At 32.5% G+C, this 8,669-nt stretch overlaps 1 long non-coding RNA gene across 1 annotated transcript; it reads left to right on the plus strand.

Annotated features, from left to right (window-relative positions):
* Positions 1-5,115: 5,115 nt before the first annotated feature.
* Positions 5,116-7,686, plus strand: LOC121173112 (uncharacterized). Its single transcript, XR_005887323.1, has 4 exons — positions 5,116-6,163; positions 6,301-6,414; positions 6,570-7,102; positions 7,188-7,686. It is a non-coding gene; the product is annotated as an uncharacterized lncRNA (long non-coding RNA).
* The last annotated feature ends 983 nt before the right edge of the window (positions 7,687-8,669 follow it).

Genomic DNA, 8,669 nt, shown 5'->3' on the forward strand with positions numbered 1-8,669 from the left:
CAATTGGGCTTGAATCCAAAATTGGGCTTGGACCTGAAGAGAGCAGACAATTTTATCAAATCTTATCTTATCTAGATTTTATCTAATCTAGATATTATTTCATCTAGATCTTATCTTATCTTATTTAGATTTTATTTCATCTAGATTTTATTTTATCTTATCTTATCTTTTCTAGATTTTATTTTATTTATGGACTTGGACTTAAAACATATTTGTAAACTGAGGCTGAAAACTATATAGCAACACCAAGGTTCTAGTTTAGGCTCTCTCCTTTTTCGTTTTGAGTTTTAGGCTTCTCTTCTTCTTTTAGACACTTTTTCATTTTGCAATTCCAGTTGTTACTTTTTGTTTTAGCAATAAAATTTCGTTCTCTATTGATTAATGGAAGGCTAAGTCTATAGCGTTGTTTTCTCTTGAGGATCAAACACATTCTCTTTGAGATTCTATTATTACTATTAAATTCTGATCAGTTTTTCCTCTTCACTAATTACTCTGTATTTGTTGCTATTAATTCATGCATGCTTAGTGCTTGATTAATTGTCTTCGTGCTTAATTTATGCTCATGATTAATTGGTATATGTGTTGCTTAATCACATAATGAATTCCTTATGTTAAATTTCGCTTAGTAATTTAATTTAGGGTTGGATTAAGTGGTTGAACTGATAAAGGATAAACTCTCATAACCTAGGATAAGAGACTTGCTTGTGAATCAAGGGGAAGCAACGTGTTTTAATTCTGATATTTTTGAATTCACATCTATTCGTTGTTTAATTTGCAAAAGCAAACAACCCCCCCCCCCCCCCCTCCAATTCGTTACTATTTTCCTACTATCTGTTATGAACATTTGGTTTATCATTGCTCGTTGGGAAACGACCTAGTATCACTTTCTAGTTACTGCATTTTAATGTTTATTTGATTCTGGTACGGCCTCAATCAACTGGTAATCGATTACTACATTATGGTAATCGATTACCAAAGAGTAAAACTCTTTGGTAATGATTTTGTGAAAACTTATTGTGCTACTCAATGTTTTGAAAAACTTTTTTGATACTTATCTTGATTGATTCTTCTCTTGATTCTTGAATCTTGATCTTGATTATTCTGGAATCTTGATTCTTGAAACTTGATTCTTGAAAATTTTATCCTTGAATCTTTGGAATTTGCTTGACTCTTGATTCTTTGGCATCATCAAAATAACCTTGGAAGGCATTGCTTCCATACATGGTTGGACGTCATTTATGTTTAATATATAATAGTTTATGAATAAGTCCAATAGACATGAATAAAATGAGGTAATGTATATTCATTAGTTTTCACAACTGATTGGATGCTTGGTAAGTACTGTTCGGTAAAGAATAAATTATTAGTCCATCAATAATTTATATATGGCTTAATTAAGTTTTTCATACCTGAAATATAGGTCGTTTTCATATTACTACTTGTTGTTAGTCACCTTCTGTTAAATGATGATATTGCAGATAGAGTGCCATATCATCATGCCATGCCATAGGCACCTCATTGCCACAACATGACCTTCAATGATGTGTTGTTGACGTGTTCGTGATTGGATGTTGTGATGTGACACATCATCACTTAACAGAAGGTGACTAATGGCATGTAGTAAAATGAAACTGAAAAACATTTTAGATAGGTATTTGACAAAAATAATGAATTTTTAGGTAGTAATATGAAAATGAACTATTTTTAAGGTATGAAAAACTTATTTAATATACAACATGAAAAAATTATTTAAACAATATATAATTGGTGCTTTGTTGTCTATGATCAATGTACACATGTAACATGTTATGTCTTCCCTCACTATTCTCTGGATCCAAAATATATATCTCATCATTTGATCTTGTTGGATTCTCTTTTAGCTTTGTACAAATATTAATTGTGCGCATCTTAACTCTTTAATTTTAATATTATCTTATTAATCTAGCTCAGTTGATTAAACATGATAAATTTATAGGTGAGTTATTCTAAATTTCAAATAGTATTTTTTTTTATTCTTACCAATAAAAATATCTTATTATTTCATGTATTTCTTATTTTGAATGAGAAATTATCTTAAAAAAATAAATAGGATAAAGTTTCTTAAGTCTATATGAAATTAAATTAAATATATGTTCATCAAGTTATTTTAATTAATTTTGTTTTTTTGACAAGTTTACAAATATTTGATCAAGTAAAAGTGTTTGAGAAACAATTTTTTCTTATTAACTTATAAGATTTTCTTTTAAACACAACTTAAATTTACAATTACCATTTTTTTTATATTCAATAAAATAATAAAATTTATCATTTAGAATTTTATCTGAAATTAAATTATTTATTTTGATAAATTTTCTCCTTGTTATTTCTTAACTAACAAATTATTTTTCAGATTGGCTTAAATAAGTTTTTCATACTTGAAAAAATAGGTCATTTTTAGATTACTACCTAAAAATTTATTTTTTATCAATTATCTACCTGAAGAAAATTTCAATTTTATTTTACTACCTGTCGTTAATTCCTTTCCGTTAAGTGATAACTTAGTAGACAAAGTGTCACATCATCACGCCCAATCATACACACATTATTGTCACATCATTTAAGGTGATGATGTGTCAATGAAGTGTCCATTAAAGGCTTGATGACATGATACTCTGTTTGTCACGTCATCACTTAACGAAAGGAGACTAACGATAGTTAGTAAAATAAAATTGAATTTTTTTTCAAGTACTTGCTTGAAGCAAAATAAATATTAGGTAATAATCTAAAAAGACCTATATTTCATGTATGAAAAGCTTAATTAAGCCTTTATATATTTATAATTATCAAAACTTAGGGTGTGGACAGATCGTCTAGTTATGACATAATGGAGAGTCCAAACTTAACTGGCATGTCATATCGACAACAATGATGATGTTGGGTATCACACTACTGGAAAACAACATTCATGCTTATTTTTTAATATTTGGAAAATTGGAATGATAAAGAAGATGAAGATGAAAAAGTTTAGTAAATAGGGGTTTGAAAATTTGTAGCTTTTCTTTTGCATTTTGGGGAGGATTTTTACCCCCAAAAATTGTAAGAAGACAATAACCAACTATGGGACCACTGGGACTAGACATGTAAGAAGGAGAGTGACATGTAAGTACGGGAATAAATTGAGTCTACATCCAGGCACAAAAGTAATGTATTTGAATTTTACAAGAACAAAAAAAAATTACTCAAAATTTTGCGAGAACTAAATCCAAACATTTCCATATTTATAAGAATGGAAAAAATATTTTATCATTTTTCAATAAGTTTTTTTAAATCCCAACATTTATCATTAACTAGATAAATTAGTAATTAATTAAATCAAGTATTGTCTTTAAAATAGTGGGCGTTATATCTAATATCTCTTATCTCTTCACCTAATCCTTTTCAACCCCTCACCTTGACTTGGTGGCATGGAGGTGGAAATGTAATAATATTCTTGGAATCCAGCCTTGGTCTCTCGGACTTGTCTACCATATGATCCACCAACTGTTGCAAAATTTTGCTTAGTTATTCCTTATACAAATATGCATAAAAAGATTCTAGCTAGATAAAATAACACTAATTAGAAACAATTGGACATTAATACTTGTATGTCACATGATTCTAATCATGAAACAGATAGCCTAGCTGGTTAAGATGTGCATTAAAGTATTTTGGAGTAATGATGAGACTCCTCTCTTGTCTTATACTTTCAAAGTCACTACAGAGAACATGACTTTAAGGATATATATAGTTTGCCATTCATAAATCTTATAATTTCATTCTTTATTTATTTTAAATTTAATTTATAGTTGATACTTAAGGCTTAAATAGTTGTTTGTGTTTAGAAATGTCACTTTCTTTCTTTTAAAGCCATGTATTTTTTTCTATCCTTATAAGTTATTTTTTTCATTTTTTGTTTGTAGATAACGTCATTCGTGCAGCAATAATTGATGTGGTGATGCATTTCGGGATCGTAAATTCCTAGATGTCGCAGCTGTAATTGCTGTTGCGTACTTATGTCAAACTATATATTGTCCATGAACTGTAGCTATTTTGGTAAAATGGAAGTTATTAAGTTCAAATAATTGACCATATATTAAAACAATTGATAGAATTTGATTCTGCAATTACAAACTATAAATATTTATCTTTATGTCAGGGGCGTTGACTGATTTAGATTGTTGTTTAATTGCAGTTATAGTTATTTTACCATGTTATTTATATAGAAAATATTCAAGATACGTTTGTGAGGAAAAAGATATTCACTCTGGTCACACCAGAAAACTGATTTTTAATTTGTCTACAGTATATATACTAACAATTTTAATTTATTAATCAATATATTTATTTTCTCATCTATCTTACTTTAATCTCATCTTTTTCTTCTATATTTTTTTCCATCTCATTACATATTACATCTACCATTTTTTTCTTTCCATTATTTCTGAGAGAGTCAGCTCTCAGGTGTTTATGCTGTTTGCCGATGGCTGGTTCGTATTTACAGAATATTCAGTGAGCAAGATCAACAATTTATCCTTTATTTGTTTTTATGATGTATATAGTTGGGGCGTTGAATGATTCGGATTGCTGTTGAAACTACAGTTATACTTATTTTAATGTTTTATATGAAAAATATTCAACATATATATTTATTTTCTCTTTTATCACTTTTACCATTTTTTTCTTATTTTTTTTTCACCATATCATATATTATATTTCTGTTTTTTTATATATATATCTGTTCTTTTCTGTCTCACTTCACCCCATTTAGGGTGTACATTTATCATCACTTTTTTTTTATGTTGCGTAAAATTGCAGATAAATATCACTGGTGAATTAATATGGTCGTGATGCATTTTGCAATTAATTAAAGAAACCTAGATACGGCAGTTATAATTCTAGTTGCATACTACATCAACATAGAAATTGTCATTGCATTCTATTCACTACTAAAAAAATGTGTTTTAACATTATTGTATTTAAGTCGGTTTTTGAAAAATTGATGTAAAAAAATAAGTGGTGACATTTATGAAATTAAGTTCAACTTTTTTAAGATAGTTTTATAAAAATTGTCTTTGATAGAAGGTGTTAACAATTTTTTTAAAAATCCATCTTTGATTTGCAGTTTACCACAATGGTTTTTGAAAAAATCATCTTTGATTTTAAGATGACAATAACGGTTTTATGTAAATCGTCTTCATAAATTGAAATAGAGAATACAGAATAGAGATGGATCCAAACGCGTTGGCAAAGGCATTCATGGAGCACTACTACAACACCTTCGACACCAGCCGGAGTGGTTTAGCTAATCTGTATCAGCAGAGTTCCATGCTTACCCTCAAAGGGCAGAAGATCCAGGGTGCTTCCAACATTGTTGCTAAGCTCACTTCCTTCCCTTTCCAGCAATGCCACCACTCCATCTCCAGCGTCAACTGGTAGCCCTCCGGCATCAACACCGGCATGCTTGTCTTTGTCAGTGGCAACCTCCAAATCACTGGCAAACAACACCCTCTCAAGTTAAGCCAGGTACTCTCCCTCTCTGTTAAGGAACCCTGTGAGAGTTGAAGTTCGAGCACAAACAAAATCAGAAAATGGTCTTGCATCATCAAAACAACCAGAATCTTTCAAAACACCTTCAAAAATTAACATTGAGGTAAAACTTATGATGCATGCACTAATGCTGCAGTTTAGATGTAACTTTGGCCAACGATTTCACTTTCTCACCTTACTAGCAAAATCATTTCAACATTGTTTAGTAATTTACCCATGGTTCTCTGTCTTACATTCTTACTAGAATCCATATAATAGGTTTCATGTATTGCTAATAGATGCACAACTATGTTTATACTTTGCTTATATTCATTCTCTCATACTTTTTAGTTTGCAATACTCGGAATGCGAGGCAAATAAGAAGCCATCATAGCTACTAGATATCCTTATTAAGAATCTCCCAAAAAAATTATAATGTGAGATACACATTGATAATTAATGATGTGAATTGTGCAGTAGAAGAGTATTTTATCAGAGATAATTCTAATGCAAATATTTCATGAGTTGTGCATGTGTTGATTATTAGGGAGCTATCCTTCCTTGTCTTTTTGTTTTGAAAGGCTTCTCCTTGATTCCCCTACATGGAAAGATGAAGCAGGTACAATTTTGGATGTTAGCATTTTTCAATATTGAAGCATAATATTCTATTAATCAGCATTGTTTTCTTGATTTCCCATTATTTTGTCAGCTTCTTATTGTTTACATACATAGTTACTTATTTATTTTGCCATATAGTATGCCAGGGAGAAAGCACTAGCTTCACTTACATCCCTTTCAAATGGAATTCTTCTATGTATGGATGTTGCTGCAGGTGGACTTGACATACTGGGTGTAGATTGTATAGTGCAGGTAGCTTTGTGCTTTTATGAACTTATAAAATTAAATTTTGATTTTAATCTTTTTCGTACTCTAATATAAATTTAGCTGTTATAATCATAAAAAGTAGTTGTCATAAAATTGAATTTGATAGTAACAAGTGTCTTTTTTCCAATTGTACTATCAAGGGTCCACAAAATGGATGTGGCAAGCGACGTGGCACTTCAATACACATGCCGACCCTCCATGTCAACCTTGGTAGAGGAGCACAGGCGTCTCGCCCTTAGCAGCCAGGCCACTAGGCAGTCAAGTTATCTCTAATACTTAAATATTTCAATATTCATGATAATGTTACAACTGCGTTATCAAGTGGCAGGTACCTAATTATCTATAAGGTAAACATTATCTATAAGCCACATATTATCTACTAGCTAATATCTACAAGCTAGCAATTACTTGCAGGGTTGTTGCACCACCGTAACAACCCTTACAAACAAGGATCTGAAGCTCCTACTCCACTATATGAGTACTAGGTTCTATCTCACCTTTTTCATATCTCTCATTCTCTCCTAACTCACGTACTTACTTGAGAGTCAGAGTCCTTTGTTTTGTAGGTCCCTCCTCTTGTCCTCCTAAGAAAGGGTACTCACAGTCTGATGTTTGAGATCGTGGAGCCCACCTTGGCCACATCCACCCTGACGTCGGCCCACTCTAGATTTTGGTAAGTACATTTGGCGCCCATTGTGGGGCCACAGTAAAACTTTCCCAGCAGCCTTTCTTTCACTAATGGTTAGCACGCGGTCTAGCCTCAGACGCAGGACCCCTCTAGAAGGCTCCAATCCTCCCCCAACAACTATGATAGACACCGATACTCTCTAGCAACTCCAAACCCGCATTGTGGAGATTGGGTGGCGTCATGAGGAGGAACTCAGAAAGCTGAAGGCCAACCACAACTAGTTGGAGGCTCATGTGGGACTTCCCTAGGGTGATGGACACTGTGCCCACACTATGCATGAGTGTACTCAAGGGAATCACACCCTTGACACACTGTCAACACCTAAGACGATCCTAGTCTCTCCCACATACACCGCCTTAAAGGGTGGACGACCCGTAGATTGTAAAGACTCGCCTCGTTGCTATGATATCACTACTCTAAACCGTGTAAATTTCAACTTTTTTTAAAAATTAAAACCCCATTAATTTGCTTATGAAAAACGAGAGTAAATTTTTCGTGATATACATTCACTAAATAATGCACAAATACTTAAATGAATATATACAAATATATTAACTCAATACACATCATTCACATGACCGAAGGTAAATTACTTCATACATATAATTAAATATGTAATTTCCATCCTCAAATAAAAAAGAATTATAGAACCAACTATTGAGGAGTTGATTAACAAAACACATCACTCGCCCAAAATAATCCCAACGTCATCACATTGGCTTGGCGGCTCTAACAAAAGAATCTCACTACATGTAATCTATTGTTGTCTATATGCTCCCATGAAGATAGGTTCACGATCATCACAAGTACCAACAAAATGGTACAAAAATTGCAAGGGTGAGTTTGTTACAAAAGAAACCAACAATTACAAATAACCATAATTAGCAAGAGAAATAATAACAAGTACCATGCTCTCACAATTATCAATTAATACAACACACACTTAATAACTTTTCATCAACTTTTCCATAATTCCAATCAATCATGTTCACTGTGCTACATGCACCTGACCTCAACTCTCAAATGCAATGTGGTACCATTTGTCAGGAAATAGCCTAAGTGTGTCCACGCGACACTCTCACTTAGGAAAACTAGGTAGCAAGTGTCGAGGTCACCCTGTCATGCACAGGCAACCCCCCCCCCCCCCCCCATGGTGATCAACCTAAGTCTCAAGGGAGTTCCAAACCGAGTGACATGCCCCCAAGCACATGTATTTCCCCTCATGAAGCATGAAACATGGGGACCATCAATGCACTGACCGTGGATAATTAAAGATTCTATTCCATCCCCCTTCAGAGATGCTTAGAACTCTTTAACCACTCTATTTTCCCCCACCAGTGATATCCATCATGGTCACTACACCCCCCATGTACATACACAACATACATCATTACAATGACATTTTCAACATCTTATCTCAATGTCATTATCAAAATCAACATCATTTCATCTCAATTTCATTTTCAACATCAACATCATTTCATCTCAATGACATTATCATCATTAATCATTAACATCATCTCATCTCAATGACATTACCAACATCATTTCA

This window comes from Glycine max, chromosome 2, assembly GCF_000004515.6.
Source record: "Glycine max cultivar Williams 82 chromosome 2, Glycine_max_v4.0, whole genome shotgun sequence".
Classification (NCBI taxonomy): Eukaryota; Viridiplantae; Streptophyta; class Magnoliopsida; order Fabales; family Fabaceae; genus Glycine; species Glycine max.